Source organism: Trachurus japonicus, chromosome 12, assembly GCF_045865225.1.
Source record: "Trachurus japonicus isolate A0001 chromosome 12, Traja_1.0".
Classification (NCBI taxonomy): domain Eukaryota; kingdom Metazoa; phylum Chordata; class Actinopteri; order Carangiformes; family Carangidae; genus Trachurus; species Trachurus japonicus.
This window is the reverse complement of record NC_140918.1, coordinates 9,803,717-9,824,648: the sequence shown is the minus strand read 5'-3', so window position 1 is coordinate 9,824,648 and position 20,932 is coordinate 9,803,717.

The following is a 20,932-nucleotide window of genomic DNA, read 5'->3' as shown; positions in this document are numbered from 1 at the left end:
TGTTTTTGTCTCTGCATTACCTGGGTTCACTGCCTTATTCCTTATTCAGTGTCATATGGAAAAACATTTTTTGGTATTGATTATTGATTTACTATTAGTGATATTGATAATATCCTGGTCTATGAATCTAAAAAAAAGAAGCAGAGCACAATTGCCTTCGCATTAGAACCATCTCCTGCTTACATTAATGAAAGTCAAACATAACACGGTGCTAACGTAACCTATTAGTGCCACATGTGGTTGTATTATTACTGCAGAGATCCTATTGGAAATGTAGTTAGGCCCAATTAACATCAGACATGGTCATAGCCAACACTGTGCAATGCATTTTACCTCCTGATGTCTACAAGCATGACATTTCAACACTTTGAGGGGGGGAAAAAATCACAATATTGAATTACTGGTAGTTTAATAACCTGAATATACTGTATATCATTAGTGAGCGTAAATCAAAAGCTTCACTTTACACTCATGATTATGATTTGTTTTGCTCCCGACTCCACATACTACAGATTTTATTAGGGGCTTCCTCAGCCTCCCCTCCCCTCGGCTCTGCTCTGCTCTCCTTTCACTTCAATATTCAGGCTCTGACACACAGAGCGAGCAGGCCACACAGCTTTATCTCAGTCATACATTTTTAATACTCAAATATGAAGATCAATCAGAACCTGTTTACTTTGAAACTATTCAATTGGATTTAATTGAAAGATCAACACACATAGCCACAGTTTTCCTGTGGTGCTGTGTGGGTTCATCTTTTGAATATCTTCTTCCATTTGAAGCCACTGTTAATATACAGATGATATTTTCTATAATATTTTAATGAGTTTTCAATTTTTTTCTATTTTACTTGTATTATCTGCTGTTTTTATTGTCTGTAAAGCGACTTTGAGTTCCTTGAAAAGCGCTCTGTAAACTAAATGTATTATTATTATTATATATGTGACAATGACACAACATCACAACACAACAAGGATAGGATAAATATTTGCTATTACTTTGCTTATACAGGAGCTGAGCACAAGCTTGTCCTTCATTTCTGTGCAAGTCTGGCTGCTTGTCCCTCCCTGTGTCCACTTCTAGCCTCCCTCCTCTTTTCCATGTTGGCCTGTTTGATCCCAGCAGGACTGAGTGTCTCACAGGAATGAACTTTACCTTTGCACAAGTCACAGCCGATTCCACGGCGTGTTACGACACCGGACCATGAGCCGTCTGTGTCCTGTGGTCAGTGTCATTGGCGTGGGCGGTGGGGGGGACGACTGGTCGTGTTGGGACTGCCGAGCGGGATTAATTCCTTCTTCCTTTGATCGGGAACGCCGCTGCATTAAGGGGCGTAAAAGCAGTAACTGTATGTGCAGCACCATTAAAATTAATGAGCGGACTGTCTATACAAGTCTTGCCGAGTTTTGATTGATTCCTGCACTTCTCACTCATTTCCTTTATGCAGTATTAACCAGCTGACTCTTGTTAATATTCCCCCTCAGTGTCCACATCAAATGCCCTTCTGTGCAAGCAAACATAAAAGATTCTCCGTAGCCAAAGGAGAAAAATACTATGTAATTTTGATGAAGGTGACCCCGACCTGTTCACCCACTGTTAGGTGTGCCATTGAATATCTATCAAGACGGAGACGTTATTTGCTGCTTTTCAATAAAAGATGAAAAACCTTATTTTAAAATTCAATATGCATCAATCTCCTCTGACAGACGGACCGACAGCAATCTGTAACATACGACTAAATTGCAAGGCCACAGACGAAATACAGAAATATACCGTCGCTCGTCAGTCGGCTTGCTTGTTATTTTTGCATCAGCGGTTTGACCAGATGTGAGATTGTATTCAAGTTTCTCAAAGAACACCTGATGAGGGGATAAAGGGTTCAGTCTCAGCTGAAGAAGAAAAAAAATCACAAGGTCAGCACCTGAATCTTTTCCATATACAAAGAACCAAATATGGCTCCACTGCTGCAAAGACAAGAGGGAGGGGTCAGCCGGAGAGTTTGCTGCGTTTAAGTAAAAGAAGTAGACGAAAAAAGAAAAACACATTCCTTCTCCTGAGTGAGTGAAGGTGTCCTCTATCGCTATATCAGATTGCCTGCACACACACAGACCACACGCTGTCTGTGAAGATCTAATTCTAACCTGCTGCCAAGGCCATTATTCAGGGAATACTGTGTGATGAGGCTGCAAGGAAAGTTGATATAGTGCTGTTCTCTGACAAAACAGTAACCGGGGACATAAATGAGACGGCCCAGGACGTTTCACTTCTTTTTTTTTTTTTTGGAGGAGGTGAGAGCTGATATCTAATATTTTTTCCTGAGTGAGAAACACAGATGCTGCACAGACGCTTGCTCATATATATTCTTTGTCTCAATGAGGAGCAATATGCAGAACTTTTGTATTTAAAAATGTTTACTGATCGGGACTTATCTGAAATAGTGAAAAATAGTGGAAGATTTTTGGAGGATAAATGAACCCCCTCTACATTTCCTCTCTGACAACAGGTGTAACGATTGCTTTCTAGCCCCAAAATGACTCTCAGAGATGTGTGAAATTAACCAAGAACACATTGCTCATCGCCTCCTCTCCATTAAAAGCATTTGCTGCATTCTTGGTAATTTCCTGCTGATGACTTTTGGTGCGTGATCTGACAGTTCTCCGGATTAGTTGTGCTATCTCTGACATTGAGTTGTTGTTTGTCCCTTCATCACCATCATTATCACCACGTCATCGTCCTCATCTGTTTTCCTCGAAACAGATCAGAGCAGATTGGAGCCGGCCTTAATCTGAGAGATCCACGCTGCAAAGGCAGCTGCCGACTGACCAAGAGGTTGGCACAGCCGCCACCTTGTAATGACCGCAACAGCTGGCATGGCACAGACTCACATCATTGGTGTTTGAAGACACAAGTGTGCTGGATTGTTCTGCAATGCACATACATTTCAATTGTACAGGTACAGGTCTGCTATTCCACACTGCTGCACTCTCTTCCTCGCTTCAAATCACTCATTTCCTTTCTTCTCCATTTCCTCTGATTCCCTCCTTGTTCACTCCTCTCCTCTTTCTCCAGCAACACAGATCCTCTCTTGGAGTGTGATGCAGCAGATGCTCACTAGACTCAAATCTGGACAGATTACAGAATCCAACAGATGCTGCCACTGGTTCCACCACCCATGGTGGCTACCCCAAGTCAATCAGAGTGCACATATGCATATGTGATTCTACTGGGCATGTCGGAGAGAAGCAGTCGCTCAGAAGTGAAGACTGTAGTTCTGTACTGAGAAATTATAACAATAATAAGGTTTGTATTTGTGGAAAAGCATAATTTTACAGATCAGAAATTATTCTTAAAGGGATAGTTCAACATTTTGGGAAATTGGCCCATTACCATAATCCCTTAGGAGTAGGTTTGTTACCTTTAATTGTTGGTTTCCCTCATCAAACTCATCGAATACACAATCCAACAACTCCAAAACGCTCTGGTGGACAAGTTGTGACCTGCACATTCACCACGCTATGAGATAATAACAGAATGTTACAAGACAGAGTTGGTTTCGAGGTAATTTCATGCAAACCGCTGATACACGTTCCCATCGGGAGTAGTTTTTGCATTTAACAACTCTGTGCACGAGAGCGTTTTGAAGTTGTTGGATTGTGTATTTGATGAGTTTGATGAGGGAAACCAAGAAACCCCATGAGCCTCCGTAGCGTAGCTCTGAGCAGCTCGCGGCTCTGCTCCGCCGTTCTAAAAATAGCTTGCACCGACAAATAAAGGTAACAAACCTACTGCTATGACTATAGGGATTATGGCAATGGGCCAATTTGCCGAAATGTTGAGCTATCCCTTTAAAGGACAATGAATATAAATAATAAATAAATAGTGAATAGAAAAGCTAGTCCTGTTTTCTCTGGGCAGCACACAGGCGGAGTTAAAGTAAGAAGAATCTAGTTGATGTCTCCAGAGATCACCAAGAGCTTAAGTGAAGAGTGGATGTAAACAACAACCGAGATGATGTGTCAAAGAACTCCTGGACGCATCGCCCCATGGATAACAGTTCAATGTCAGCTCCATCCCTTCATTCAGTTTGTGTTACACAGGGTCCTGCAGAGCTGAACTTCAGACGCAGACTATGGAGCAGTCATTAGAATTCTCCCTTGACTCAACATCTTTTTGTAGAAACATTTCCTCCTCCTCCTCCTCCTCCTCCTTCCTCAGTGCAGATTAATGCCTCCTGCAGGAGGAAGCTGTGAGATGTAGTGAAAATACAATTACAAAACTCTGTTCTGATCTTAATACTTTCATCCAGAGGCCCCTTCATCCAGTTCACTGACAACCCAGTCCAACCAAACAATTTGTAAGAATCCTCTACAGCACTCTGCCTCTCTACAGCTACACTGCTTCTCTTTTGTCTCGCTGACAAAACACACACACACACACACACACACAGAGAGACTGAAACACTGTTGACCAGTGACTTATGCATCAAACTGGTTGGAATTTACCGAGGCTCTGCTAAACTCTTCATCATACTGAGGGAGACAACATACATTTGGTGCAACACTCACACACTAATCAGACCCAGAGCAGCTCATCCATATTCACACCTAATTTACACATTTGAGGATGTAGAAGACTCCGCAAAGCACATAGAGAAGACATCATATCAAACCCTCGTTGTAGCATGCGAGTGCTGTCCTTACTACTCAGAGACAGACTCACTTCAACAGCACTTAACAGTTCCTTGTCCCCTCTCAGTGTGGTATGTGCAGCTCTGTCTGAGAGTGTCTGAGCTTTTCTATGGAAGAAATACAATAATGATACAAAGAGAGCATGGTGGCACAGCCAGCATTGATTGCCCCTGCACACTGTGCTTTATATGAGCAATTATTTGGAAATATTTCATCTATAGTGTGACGGAGTTATATCTCCTGTTTTATCGGCTAAAGAAAAAATCTAATTTATTTCACAATAGAAATAATAATAAAACTAACATAATACAATAATAAAACTAGGAAATGAGAGATAACCTTACCAGTGCTTAGACTGTACACTCTCTCTCTCTCTCTGGTTTTAGAGAGACCTAATAAACAAATGGAGATTAAAAAAGAAAAAAGAAAAGACAGAAACAAGGAATCTTCTTGTCGAACTAAATTCAATTCAACTTTTTTCTGTACTCATCCTGCAGGTGAGTCATATTCAAATTTATTCATAAGACACCTTCTCATGCAAAAGCAGCTCAAAGTGCTTTCCATAGAAATGAACCACAGCTGCAAAAAGACTGCTTATGCACAAAAACATCCATGCATATGTACATGTGAATACGCACAAACATATACATAAAAAAAAGCCACATTGAAAATTGGAAATTGAAGTTTGGATTGAAAAGCAGACTTGTGAAGTGTTGGAGCAGGTCCAACATCAGCGGGAAAACTGCTCCATTCTTTAGGTGCATTAATACTGAAAAAGCATCTCACCAGGATTAGAAAAGTGCTCCGGGCGCATGGAGAAGATTTCCACCCCGTGACCTGAGAACCTCTGCTGGGATGGTACACTGACAGCATGTCTGATATGTACTGTGGAGCCAGACCATGGAGTCCTTTGTAGACCAAGGTGGAGAATTTTAAACTGTGCTCTGAAAACAACAGGAAGCCAGTTGAAGGTCCTAGAAGAGAACTAAAACTTATGTTGGTCTGATCTGTTTCACGCAGGTTGGAGCTCTCACGACACAAGTTTCTGGATACCTGTGGAAGAGCCTCTCCGCAATGGAGGGTTCATCCTCAACACTGTTGCAGACGCTGCACTTAACAGGTTGTTTTGTTTTCACTTTCCGGCCAGTTCATCTCAAAGCAGCTTGATGAGACCGAGCCGGTCTTCCATCATGGGACGCCGCCATCTAAGCTCTTCTCTTTTAAACTCTTTTGCCATTATGTTAGCTGTCATGAACCCCTGACCAACCAGTCCTTCTTCATCTGTTACCCGTGTTTCTCTTTGCCACAAGCACTGCAGCACTGTCCTGTTTCATCTACAGTAAAATATGGTTTGGGGAAAGTAATTTGCAACAGATGGCTGGGTGTAATTTTAGGTGGAAGTGGCAACAATACAATCCAAGAAACAGATACAAACAGAGGAACAATTGCTTTATGTTGAAATAGAGAACGCAGAAGAGACATTTTAAAGTGCTTCATTCAGGTTATAGCATTTTTTTTTAGGCGGGGAAATGAACACTGCAAATGTGCGTTTTGAACATAAACCTCACATAGGTTCCTCTCTGTCAACAGTATTAAATCGAGAAAGCATAAAGATTACACTGATAGTGGCTGCAATATAAAAAGCGAGGGTATATTGGGCATGTTGATGGTGATATACAATGTTTTCACTCGCAAGCCAATTTTCCAAGATGCAAGTTGTGCATCGTTAGCTGCCCAAATGAAACCAGAGTTGTAATTTCCTTTACAAAGTTGCTTTTTTTTTGTTTAAGAAATGTGGGGAAATATTCACTGAGTCTCTAATTTCTAATCTGCATTCAGCATGAATAATCGCTTCACAGCATTTCCCGAAGCTCTTCTGGTAAATAATACCGTACCATGACAGGCGCAGACATCGCCGTGTTATACTTGGCTGCAGGACATACAGGACACGAAATCGAACTGTGAATTAAATCTTCTCTGGCACTGTGTTAACAAGGGATCATCACCTTTTCAATATTATATGGATCTTCACACAAAGAGCCAAACAAAAAAGTCAAACCAAAAATTAACACATTGTATTTCCCTGGCATGCATTTGCTTTCAGTATTTATAAAACCAGATTTCTAGGCTGATTTAGTCTGCTAACAAACAGCTGCAGAGAGAAAGCACACGCTCTCCACTGCCATGAACCATCGTGAACTGGGGCTACTCGCTGTGGTTTCCACTGTAGGCGCCTGAGGGCTCATATGACGAACTGTCTCATAGTGCCTGCCTGTGCATTTCCTCTGAAGTGCAAAATGTATAATGTATATTGGAATTAATTTCCAATCTTGACACACTGGTGTGTTTTATAACAAGTCTTATAATATATTATACCTATTATAATCCATTACACTGTTGTTTCCCGCCAGTCTGATGGTTTTCATATAAAATCAAATATTTAGCACAGATAGCAATTATTCTTTTCTTGTATGGATCTGTGCTGCATGACGATCGATAAGCCAATAGCTGTCTGCTCCTTCATGTATGTTTAGGCTCTTTCAGAGTTGGAAGACACAAATCAAAGATGTGAGTGATATAGGAAGAGAAGAAAGGGAGGGGGAGGAGGGGAGGTGGGGAAAGGGACAGTGTGAAAAGACAGATTCTCTCAGCAGAGACTGCTAACACCTGTTATGTTTATATGAACAGCTGTCCCAGTGGCAACCTCTGGGACAGCGGAAGCCCGCAGGCTTTGGGGACTGAGTGCGGTTCTGTTGTAAACATCTATAATATATGCACTGAAGGTGTGTCTCAAAGCACAGATTACAGCCACTAAAACATATGTGCGGGATAAATCTGGAGGATTTCAGTTACAGCACACCACCGCGTCTCGGAGTCGTAAGCATTGATCTTTATTTGGCCTCATTTCCCTCTTCTCCATGATTGATTTAAATCACAGAATGGCTGTTGTGCAGCTGCTTATCCGAAATACTTATTGCATTAAGGCTCTTTTATCACAGATGCAGTTTTATGCCCACTCTCTCTGTAGTATGAGGAGGCTGACAGTTATGAAGAGGGACAATTAAAATGTAATGCCACTGCTAATTCACTCAGAGAATGGAAAGGAAATATTTTATGAATTGTTGGCTTTAAGCCACTCCAGCATTAACTCTCAGGACTCTAATATGTTTTTAAGGTGAGCATGAAAACAAGCTGTATATTGCGACATGGGCATCATAATGAAAGTGTCTGAAAACTGGAGGACCCATGGCTTCACAGGTTAATTGGATCTTTGATGTTTTAACCCTGCACCTCTTGAAAATCAAGGAGCAACGCACCGACACATGCTCACAATATTGAGAGGTCTATCAGCCCCGGTGCTCTGTAGGCAAATGTAATTAATTTCCATGTAAATAATCAGCACTCTCTCTGTGATGCTCAATTTTCACCTTTGAGAAGCAGTGGTGAGTGGCAGCTCAACCCGCCCTCCATTCACACACAGTGCTTATACGCGTAATTCAACCATTCTTTATTGTGGGTTTAATGAAGATTTAAGTGGTTTAAGTCAGAGTCTTTGACTTGTGTGTTAAAGGGATAATTCACCCAAAATTGAAATTTCACTCATTATCTACTCACCCTCATGTCGACTAAGGGCTGGGAGAAGTTTCAGAGTCCTCCGTGGCTTCTCTGAGTTACAGGGGTCTCGGCGTAGCAGTGCATGTCCATATAACGGTTGCAAATGGATACCAACTGTCTTCGTAACAAAAAGACACACCAAAAAACATCCAAATACCTCCATGCTGCTCGTATGTAATGTCCGTCTTGTATTGAAGCCCCAAAATGCAAAATTGTCCCGAAAAGAATTAAATAAGTCTATATCAAGCTTGTTTTGTAGCGGAAGCTTCTCGAAGCTCCTCTTCCCGGTTCGTCCAAATTGGACGAACCGGGAAGAGGAGCTTCCGCTACAAACAAGCTTGAAAAATAGACTTGTTTAATTTTTTTTCGGGACAATTTCGCATTTCGGGGCTTCAATACAAGATGGACATTACATGGAGGTATTTGGAGGTTTTTTGGTGTGTCTTTTTGTTACAAAGACAGTTGGTATCCATTTGCAATCGTTATATGGACATGCACTGCTACGCCGAGACCCCCTGTAACTCAGAGAAGGCACGGATAACTCTGAAACTTCTCCCAGCCCTTAGTCGACATGAGGGTGAGTAGATAATGAGTGAAATTTCAATTTTGGGTGAACTATCCCTTTAAAAATGTTTGGTCAGACTTCTTTCCTATAACCTCCACTTCTTCCACCACAACCTCCCTCGAAATACCACCTCTCATCCTGACTCATCAATTACAAATGCCCCTATAGCCTTTATCTATCTGCAATCTGCCCTCCAGTGTTTTTTGTTGTCTCCCTACATGCATTTTTTCCTCTCCCTGGCTATTTCAGTATTCCAGTTCAGTTCAGTATCTATCCCAGTATGTATATTTATTATAACTAACTAAATCCCTATTGGAAACAAGTTCAGTATCTATTCCAGTATGTATATTTATTATAAATAACTAAATCCCTATTGGAAACACATACAGTATGTATCACAAACTGTGGATTTGAGCCAAATAGGTGTAGTCTGCTACAATGGCTGCTCTTCATCCCCCTGTTGAGGTTCAATCAGGTCTGACTCATGGTGAATAAAGGCTTGGAGGACAAATAGAATTCACAGTGAGCCGTCATACTGACAAGCCTGACATCTTCTTCTCCTGTAATTGTCTTCCACCCGTCTCAGCAGGTCAGCAGAGATACAGTTGAAATGTGTAGTGTCGCATTTATGTCTCTCTGTCATGTTCGCCCTGGGGTTTTTAAAAAGGTGAGGAGGAGATTGTGATCATTTCTTTTGGATCCTCTTTTCATCTAACATGGAGGCAAATGAGCTTCTAGCTGTTTATCCAACATTTATTCTAATTCCCCAATACATGCCAGACCCTTGTGCAGCTGTGGCTCATGTTGTTCACCACTAAATGGGGTGTCGCATTTCACTACCATCGTCCCTAATGCATCCCTGTTGAGTTGTTTCACTCTTAAACTTGAACCAGAATTAATATTTTCACTGTATTTTCTGGTGATCAGATACAAGTCAGTCCAGTGTTCTCTCCTTTTAGCTTTGGTTTGCTTTTAGACAACTTATTGGAAAACATTCAAGTTTAAAATGAATAAGAAGAAATCATAAAGCATAAGCATTTAGAATTTGTATATGTTGTTTTAAATAAATCTATGTTGTTGTAATCTTAATCTTAAATAAAAAATCATCATAGAGTTATTTTAATATATGCACAACTCTTACTATTGGTATTATATGTATGCTTTAAACTTAGATTTTCCTACATCCAAAGGTTAAACAAAAGCAATAATAATATATCTGACACATATGGCAACATTGCTGTTGCTATAGAGACAAACATGTCACATATTGTATTTCTGTCCTGTGTGTATAGCAAGAAACTATAGGTGAGAATGAACCATGGGAGAAAGACTCCAGTAGACTGAGGGATAATTGTGACCATATAAAGGACACTCTGTCATCATTTGATCCACCGTTAAAGGAAAAATATTGATCATAGCAGCTTTAAGATTCAACATCAACATGATAAAAATCTGAGAAAGCAATCCGGCGTTTGATGGAGCAATTCTTGATGCAACAGCCTCTGTGGTAATCTTGTTCATCTGTGATCCAGACAGGTAGCATTTGTGTCAGAGGGCTAAAACTGGCTGCCAATTTCAATGGAGGAGAAAAGCCTGAACAACCCCCCCTTCAAAGCTGAGCAGAGCCACAGTGGTGTAAGACCCTGGCTGTGCGCAGCGCTGTGGACCCCACTAACAACCACCGTTGGAAAACCATGTCAGCAAACAGGCTTTTCTCCGACTTTGTTTCAACACAAGGAGCAAAAGAAAGTTCTGTCAGAGCGATTTATCAGTGAGGCTGCATATTGTCACACAACACTTGCCCAGTTCTTCAGCGAGTCTGGCATATCTTATGTATAGAATAACAATATCACTTCAAACTATAATAATAATATTGCAAATCCAGCTTATTCTTTATATATATATTTTACTTTTCTTGCAAGCTCATTAAACCCAGCACAAAAAAAATATGGATTTTTTTTTTCTCCATGATTAGCTTTTTGTGAGATGGATGTGTGAAATAGGTGAAACATTTCTGCTGAACTGCTAAGAACTTGCTATTATCTCAAAGTGTTGCGAAGGAAGAGTAAAGGCAAGGCCAGATCTGTGTAGGATCATACATCAGTATGAATACAACTCCTACGTGATTTATAAGGCAGTGAGAGTTTGATTTCTCCGGTGATGGAGTGAAAGTGAAGCGAAGAGGACGGAATATAGAAACATTTTATGTGAGATGAGGATGATTTATGCACCAATTAAAAAGAAGATGCTGCGCTAAGGAGGTTTCAAAGAGAAAGTCCTGTCACTCCGGGAACAGTTGCGTTGGGGATGAATGAGAGAATTTGTCTTCGCAACAGTCTGGAGGGCTTAGACGGGGCTGATTGACAGCTTTCAGGGGTTTCTGATGTTCAGATGATGAAGTAGGGCGGTCGATGTAACACAATGATTAAAGAATTAAAAATGTGACTAATATGAGGAGGATCAAGCATCTCCCTATCGGATTTCTAAATCTCTCATCCTGATCAGGGTTGGAGGGCTGGCCCAGAAAAAACACACACACACACACACACACAAAAAAAAAAAACTTCAAAGACAAAAGTGCTGAGTCAGAGGAAAAAGACTGGTGTGATGGCGCTTGCTGACAGCTTTGTAACCCTTGTGTAAAATCAGCACTTTCTGTCACCATATTTATAAGACATAAGCAGTGTTGGAAAGTTACTCAGAGACAGATATCACACTCCTATGGGTAGTTTTAGTTACTCTTTATCAAAATAAATATCAATGCTTCAAATCAAAATACAGCCACGGCACATGGTGTGGACCTCAATCCTTTCATCGTATCTGACCTTTACCTATACAGTATGTGGTTCTTTTTAAAGATAAATGCTCCCTTATGGCTCCTAAATACAGGAAACTCCTTCCCACTCACCTGTTTGTTCTGCAGGGTTACCAGCATTTAGCCTTTCATGCAGCCATCACTAAAGATAATGATTCGCTTTGATTTAATGAAAAAGGTCAATAACTAATCACACTCACCCTTTCAAAACTGTCTGAACAGCAGGTGGTCTCGGCCTCTTTCTTTCTCCCAGCCTCTTACTTCATCCCTTTCTTCTCTGCTCTCTGAGGTCCTCTTTCTGCCTCTCACACACACACACACACACACACACACTCTGCTGGGCTGCAGCTCACTAGATGTTACCCCCCATGTTCTTTGCTATAGAGCTGTATTCATACGACGTCTTGTGATCTTATGATGAAATGAATCCTAAATGTCTTCACCCCGTGGATGCCTGGGATGTCGCTCTCTCTCTCTCTCTGTCTCTCACTGTCTTTATGTCTCTCTCTCGGGCCTGGGATTCCTCTGCATGGGTGATAATGACCCACAGCTGTGAGATACCATGAGTGTCATCATTACTTCTGAACCTCTTTGCTAAAATAGATGCCCACCCTGTCAGTTTGTGCTACATATATTACCCACATCATTGCTGGTTTACATAGCAATGATTGCAGCTGCGAATGAGATTATTATTTTCCTTCCCTTGTATTTCATTAACAAAGGTGAAATTAAACTTGGCTTAGGAATGAATAATATGATCTGAAACACAGAGAAAAAAAGAAAAAGAAAGAAGAAATCTGGTTCATGCTCAGAGATTCTGTCTGGCTGTCGGCCAGCCCTGGAGGATCACAGCCAGAGTGAGCCCAGATGTGGAATTATATGGGCCAGACTCAGGGTGAGGGCCAGAAGCTTTCAAAGATTTTTTGCTATCTAGGAATTACACAACAGCGAAAAGCAATTAGCCTACAGTTACATTACTCATTACAATATTTTCATTAGTCAGCCCTGTTCTGTTCCATCAAAGACTCCAAAGCCTCAGCACTCAGAGAACTGCAAGGCCACATAGTCATATATTCTACTGTAGTACTGTATATTTCACATATGTGCATACAGATAATGAGAGCCTGTTATTTCACAAGCAGCCAAACCAATTACAGCCATACCAACCATTAACAGGTAGCTTAATGCTAGTGCTACTGAGTGACTGCATGCAGCAGCATAAACAAACTCCTCTGTCTATAATTAACATCCATCCATCAAACGTCCAGTAAGACAGTGAAGACTATAAAAGCCACCTGGACTATATAAACTGTGTACATTTAATTTAAATTACATGTATAATGTGAATTATTTTATTTAGAAATATTCATCCATCTTGTTCCTTTTAACTTAGTTTAGTTTAGTTTATTATTACAGGACAGTGTACAATACCATTAATCAATTGTCGAACAATGAAGAGATGGTTGTACCAGATTTAGCCTAACTCTTGTGCATATTTCATTTTCTATTCAGGAGCTTTGTAGCAAAATAATTTCCCTCCAGGAATCAATAAAGTAAATTCTAAATCCGATTCTTAATACAATGGAACAACACAGGGATCAGTTGTGAAATTACTGAATTTCAATCTCTTAAGTGTAAAAAACAAACAAAACTCTCGAACTTGTCAAGTTGGGCTTCTTCGGCTTAGTTAAGTAATGAGTTGCATCCCAGCATGCACCACTTTCAAGAGCAGCAGTATTGTTATTGTTAGCGGCGTGTCAGTGCCGCCGTAAGCAGCAGCACCGTATATAGAAACAGCTCAATTGTGCTGTCAAAGTCATTTCAACTAACCGCATTGTACATGTCACACTCGGGGATGTTAAGACCTTTGCTTCACTGCTATAATACCACATCATGGCACTCATGCTTCCATACTGTTGTCCAATATTGTGGCAGTATGTGTGGCTTTAACTTGACAGGCATGAGAAGGTTTCTCTATTTATATGTTTAGTGGGAGGGGGGTGTATCATTTTGCGTGGGGGGACTTTCTATTAAACTAAATTGGCCCTTTGTTTGACTTTATTTGCTTATTTTTTCTATTTATCTATGATTCATCTGTTTGAGTTGCCACACAAATAAAGAGATTTGCATGTGGGTGGTGATTTAGAGGTCTAAAGTCAGGCTGCTTTACAAGCTGTTGATACATACTGAGACGTTGTTTGTGACATTGGGCTTTTCAAATACACACACAAAGTTGTTCTGACTAGATTGCAGAGTGGAGAACACAAACACCGTCAAATACATAAGAGAAATAAGAATATAAAGAATGCCTCACCCCACTTTGAAATGTTCACTGAACTTGTCTTGCTTATAAAAAAAAAAGACTGATCTCTCTGTAATCACCATTCACTTTGATATCATCATCTCTCATTAAAGCATCTGGTTATTTACTGCACAAATAAAGCTAAAACTGCAAAAGAACACATCTCATTATTCTTTGTAATAGTAAAAAAAAAAAAAAATGTTCCACATTATTAGGGCTTTAAGGACAAAGTCTGGTGTAAGCCCTGGTTGTCTCCGAGTACAGCTTACATAGTCTCCCTCTGGGACACAGTTACCTTTGATGCCAAGAAACAACAAATACTTCTGCCACTGCAATTTAGAAAGGCACTTACCTTAGAAATGGAGCAGGTCCCTTAGAGACGCCCACGGCTTCTTAACCATTAGTAAGGTCAACTGCAGGGGACAGAGGTCATCACAGGGGTCAGGGGTATATATTTGCAGTCCTAATGATTGAGATTAGAATCGCTATTTACTATACACATTAGAAATGAATGTAATTCTTCTGTGCTATACTGTAAAACTTCTCACAGCCAAATGGGACCAGACGTTCAGCAGAAAACCACCTCCGAATGTGGGAGTGATTTCATTTTTCACACAGCAAAATACAGAAGTAAGAGCTGCATTCAAATGATCAAGTACTGTCAAATGATGGGTAATGGCTGCACCGGCTGATACAGGCCAGAGTGAATCTGACATTTGTTGCTGAACACAGGAAGTGAGATGCAAACTCAGACATCTGTGACAGGTTACTTGAATAGTCAACAGGAGCGTTATCTAATCAATGTTACCTAAGATTTTTCATTCATACAGTCCTCCTTCACAAACGTTAACATACACACACTTGGCAGCACATGCACGGTCACTGTGTAGGTCCACATGGCAGGATCAGAGGAGGTCAAGCCAAGGTTATCAACATTTGTCTTACATATTGATCAAAATGTGCCACTGGGAAATGAGAGGTCAGGAGGTGGCAAACTAAATCAAAGGCAAATAGTAACAGTGACAAAATGTGTGTGTGTGGTGGTGGGGGGGTGTATGAGGGAGCAGTTAGCCAGTGTAAATTACACTAAAATTTGTGATGTGACATCGGCTCCGAGACCAATTAGGTTCAAGGCTGCGGGGCATCAGTGAATATGGCCTTGCTGCACCTCTCAAGAACATGTATCAGGTCAGAGAAAAACAACATACAAAACAAACACATACACACGACCACACACACACATGAAAAATGAGTTTTCTATCCTCATTTATACATAATGCATGATTCGTAATGAGGTTGGGTTGATTCAATAGTTCTTCCCTATAGCCTGTTTTTCAACTATATGTGACCATTGCTTTCTTTATTTTTTTTTCCTACAGTGGTCCATGCATTATTTCACAAAGAAACCATAGTATTAATTCAGCCATGGCAATGCTTCACAGCTTCTGATATTGATCACAGGATATGAGGTCCAATTGCTTGTTCAAGCACATTTCAGCAGAGTGAACTGCTTACCATCAGGGGACCGGAGCAGATTCCTTTAGCTGAAGTGGTGTATCACATTACAGCTTGTGTTGTCTTAAGGGTCAAAAAAGAAAAAAAACAAAAAAAAACAACGTAGCATGGTGAGCAACAGCAGAGAAAACTCCCGAAATGATGTTACTTCCAACTTGAAATTTGATGACTTTTCCCCATCAGTGACTCGACATTAGAAAAAGTGAAACATTTGTTCATATTCCCAACAAAACTGTGGAAGGACGGGGAAAAAGAAAGAGAAACTTGTGCAAGTGCAGCATCTCTCAGCAACCCCACATGACAAAAGGTTCACAGACAAAATAAAAACTATTTCAGACAAAAAAAAAAAAAAAAAAACTCTCAGTCATGAGAGCATTGTTTACTAATGGGGAAGGCACACAGGTGCTACAGATGACAGTACCCTCAGTTCTGTGTTTGATGAAGCCATGAGAGCAGATTTTCACAGGTGGCATAGATCTGAGCTTTTCAGATGTCCAGGAGGAACAAGAGAGGAATGTTTTGGTAGAGGAGGATGCAACACCAAGAAGAAGATGAAGTAGAAGAAGAAGATGATGATGAGGGAAGATACAACTCAGAGCAAGATGCATCATCCTCAAATGAAGAAGAAATCCCCCCAGCTGAAAAAGAGACAGTTTTTGTCAAAGAATGGGACACGACATGTCACAAATATGACATTTCGTGACAAGACATGCAGTTGCCCATGCCGGGACATCGCCTCAGCGTTCAACATCGAGATAAAAAAATCACCCCGGAGATGACAAATTTGGACAGTTTCCGAAAATATGGAGACGACTGGAAAAGGATGGATGAGACTGACCTGCGTGGCAACAGAGGACTGCTAATATTAGCAGGTGTGTGAAGGTCCCAAGGCGACGTTACATCCAGTCTCTGGTATGCAGCGAGCAGAAGGGTGAGTTTTTTTTATTTCCGAGCCACGGTGGCACTGAATCTGTTTCACACTGAATGCTATGATTTTATAACCATGAGTCAAGACCTGCAAGACGTGTGAGAGACAAACTGGTGACCATATGGGAGCGCTGGGACGAGTGCCAGTGTCCCTACAGCGCCGGGCCTGGAGCAGCAGCAGAGGAGGAACCGGTTCCATTCAGAGGTCAATTATTGTTGTCATATCTGTAATGTAAGTGCTTTTCACTGTTAATTTTATTATATATCCCTGCACTTGTTTTCTCTGACACTAATGCTAATTACGGATACTAATCTCTTTTTGTAAAAAGGTCACTGTCCAATCCAGCAGGATGTGCCCAGAATGCCAGCAGAGTATACAGTATATGCCCAGGAAAGCCAATCAGTAGAGGGCCCCGAGAAAAAACCCAGGGGAGGCTGGTTGTGCTTGACGTGACAGATGGACCGAGAGGGCACCATGTCACATTTCTTCACTCAGCCAGCAGCAGATAAAGAGGAAGATCACCATGTTTGCCACAGTTAGAAAGAACGAGCCCTTAGCCATCCTCTGCACTCGGTTCATCGACGGGGAGGAGAGTCCTTCTCATTAAAGTTTGCCTTCACTCCCCACCACCAGTCAAATGTTTCACCTCTCCCAGGGAGGAACAACAATGCAGCCCCCCTGAGCAACCTGCAAAGAACCGTTGAGCTCAGGAAAAACCAGCCACGATCCCAAAAACTACAACTACAACAAAGGAGGCAAGGAACTCTGAGCTGCAGGAGGATGAGCGCCCTCAGGCTGCTGGTCATCTGCCCTGACATCACACAACGCCTTCACGATATGGAAGAAAATCAACTCCACCTGGACGCCCGGTGAGCATAACAAGAAGAGCATCCTCCTGGAGCAGCTGGGGGAAGGCGTTTTTAACCCCCACACATTGAAAGGAGGCAGAGAGGGAGGGAGAGAAGGAGGGAGGGAGAGAAGGAGGGAATGCCTCCCTGGCACAGCAACCTCTGCAGAGCCCGTGGGAGCTGCTCAGGGAGGAGGACGAGTCTTGTCCTGGTCCCTGTGAGACTGTAGCCGGGGCAGGAGAGAGGAGGAGATGGCAATTCTTCTTCTTCCAAAGACGGACTAGAATACTATGTACTACACCTGCTACACACACACAGTACATACACATACACTTGGCTTACTGTCCTTCATGGATAATAGAGCCAGTTGATTTATATTCTGTAAGGTTTTGTTTTGTAGCTGATATTTTATTTTATTCTAGTATTTTGTAGTCACAGTTCATAAAAACATATTGTCAGAAAAGCCCTTCAATGAAATGCATTCAAACCTACAGTATAGTTAGTTACCTTCAAGGGCTAATACAACCATTATCTTGAAAATGAATTACTATTTGCACCTATGGTAGCTTTAAAAATAATAATAACCACAATAATAAGCCTCAATAAAAACCATGGTCATGTAAAAAACTTTCTTTTAATTAAGCCAACAATGAAACCAGTGGGCCTCAGGTTGTGAACACAAGAAGCAGCAGTATCGAGGGACAGACATTTATTTCTTTTCAGTATTAAATTTGTCTTATTGTGAACAGAGCGGTTATAGCGAGTTGAGTGAATACAGGTGAAGAAGCCATTCTCTCTTTTGGAAAAGTCCAAATGTGCACGATTGTGTGATTGTGCTGTATTTCTTCTCCCCTCTGGAGAAATGTAAAGAATATGTGTGAACATGTGACTCTCAAATGAGATACACTTCTCAGTCAGTGGAGAATGATCTGCGAAAGATTTAGCAGTCAGTCACTTGCTAATATGCTAACTCGCGGCGCAGCTGCTGTCAGGCGAATCTGTGGTATCTTGACAGATTTCCAAACACCTCACAAACCGACTTTTATTAAAGACCAGATATTTAAAGATCAGTCCGACTGTTTTTATTGCAGCCAGCTGCAGCCACTCAACAATGTGCCTTTTAGGTACGGCCGTGTTGTTTCGTTAATATTCCTGCACATAAAAATTGCCCTTGACTTTCACAGGCACCATTTTATTCTTTTTACAGTCCCATCATATCAGCTGCTGCTGCATCCTATTACTAAAAAGATTTGGGCCCATCAGGAGCCAGCTGATGCCTATTTAACTGACAAATGAGGATGGTGTGATACACTACACCGGCTACAGATACACATTTAACTACGTAGATCAAAATAAAGAACTCATAACAGCCAAATAAACTCCACACGGGGAGTCCCATAACACTCCAGAGCAAAAACAGTGGCAGACTCTTCCTCAAACTCAACTTTGACAGGGACGCAGGACCAAAGTTAAAAAGCGACTCACTGGCCACATCACACCTGAATACACTGATAGGTATCATCATCGCAGGCCACAGGGGACCGTTGGACAGGTGGCGTAGACAGGTCAGCTTTCGTAATTGTCTCGAGGACCACTGTGATCCATCCAGTCCCACTGTGTTAATAACTTTGACCCCCTTTTTTTTTCTTTTCTTTTTTTAGGGTTGGACCCATCCCTCTCAAGTGAAATAACCTCCATCCACACAGTATGAGGCTCAGCTCTGCTCTGCAATCAGGAGCTCATCAGAGACAATTAGGTGCAATGGGAAACACTCAAAGCGAGCTAGTGTTTTATCTACGTACAATGGGTGTGATAATGTAATCTGAAATCCATCAAAAGAGTGCAGATGAATAAATGTCACTTAGGTCTGTGTTAAATCAGATAACTGAGACTACGTAAATGCTCTGTTATATTTAAAATTATGGTCCTAGATGACTTTTTTATAGCTTGCAGAGCTTCTTCCTTAAAGAGTGGAGGTGAGCTCACTGTCAATCACCACACTATATATTACACAATGTACTACTTTTTCATTAAATGGCACTAAAGAAAACTTTGCATGTGGCTGAACCCTCTGCCAGAAGAAGACGATAAAAAAAGAAAGAAGGTGGGACACAAAAGTCTGTACATTTAAGAGATTTATTTTCCCTTTCTGCAGCAGTCACTAATTTTTTAGCCTTAGCCTTATATAGCCAAACACAAGCAAGTACCTCCAATACCAAGGGAGGGATAATCTTCTCCACAAGTTACTTTATTCACTGGGCCGAATTAGGCATTGAAAGAACAGCCCTGCAGTCACGTTGAATATAGTGGACATTAAAAATATCTTTTTCCTAGCATTAAGGTTTCATTTCAACTCTGAGGGGCACAGTTGGAATTAGAGTCTGAAAAGCAAGTCACACTCAGAAAAGACTGTGAACATTTCAGGAGCGAGGGGGGAAAAAAAGAAAAGAAAAAATGAAAGTCAAACTTTCCTCTCTTCATCTACAATATTTAAAAAGTCTGCAGAAATGAGGGAGAAGGTTATTGTGCGAGGCGAAAGAGAAGTGCCGACAGAATTGCTAACAAAGCTCTGATATGAAGGGGTATGTTTGTAACAATGTGATGCCTTTATTTATTTATTTTTTACCTTGTTAAATGAAGCCTATAGGAACCTGTGTAGAAACTTGACAATATTTCTCTGTTGAGTTAAATCACTACATTTGTATTTCTGCACACTAGTATCTTTTGCTTTTTATATGTAGTTTAACACCAAGCTGAATTACCAAGGCTGTACCACAGTTTTACTTTCACCTATTATGAAGAGCAACCTAGCACTTTTTTTTATTTCTTATCTGAATCAAGTGAATATTCTGTAAATGTGCTTCATAACCAAGGTCCAACAATAGTACGCATCAGGGCAGTGTTGTTCACACTGAGTCACCCTCTATTAACCACCGTCTTTCATTAGTCTCCTCTTTCATGTGTTGTGTGTGGTTAAAGATGAATCAGACCATTAGTTATTTGTAAGAATTCATGAATATTTACATTCTTTGGCAACAAATCAAGTAATAGATTTTTCCACTACACTCTCCGTGCCGTATAATTAGCTTACTAAGAATGTGCATTAGTGCGATATTAATATGTCATGACATTGGACAACAGAGCCTGGTGTTCCTTTCTTCCTACTATCAAATGAGAGGCCAAAAGCTTTTATCTACTGTTCTATTTATCTTCATTATGCATGTGGTTGTGCTTCTGTATGTGCTGGTCCTCCACTGTTCATAGAGCATTCAACTGGGTTTCTGTGTTTTTATGTGTGTGTGTTTATTCCGAACTCTTTATTCACTCACAGACAGTAATTCTTTGCAAATGTGATTAGATGTGAGTAGAGCCCATCAATCCGTGACGATGAGACAGTAGCCCCGGAGCAGTGGATTAAAGCCAAATGAGTCAGTCTGTGGTGGAAACCATCACCTCGTAACTCCACTCACTATACCCAACTACCACTTTGTTCGTGGCTCCGTTGCCAGCTGAGAGTGAGTCATCTGGTATCGACGGTGGTGTACCCCCGTGCAGCCGAAGCTTTGTGGACGGCCACTGGACTGAGATCCTCACATGAATCAGTCACAGTGTGAGTAGCTATATTTGAAATGCCTTCACCTTCATCCATATTTGTC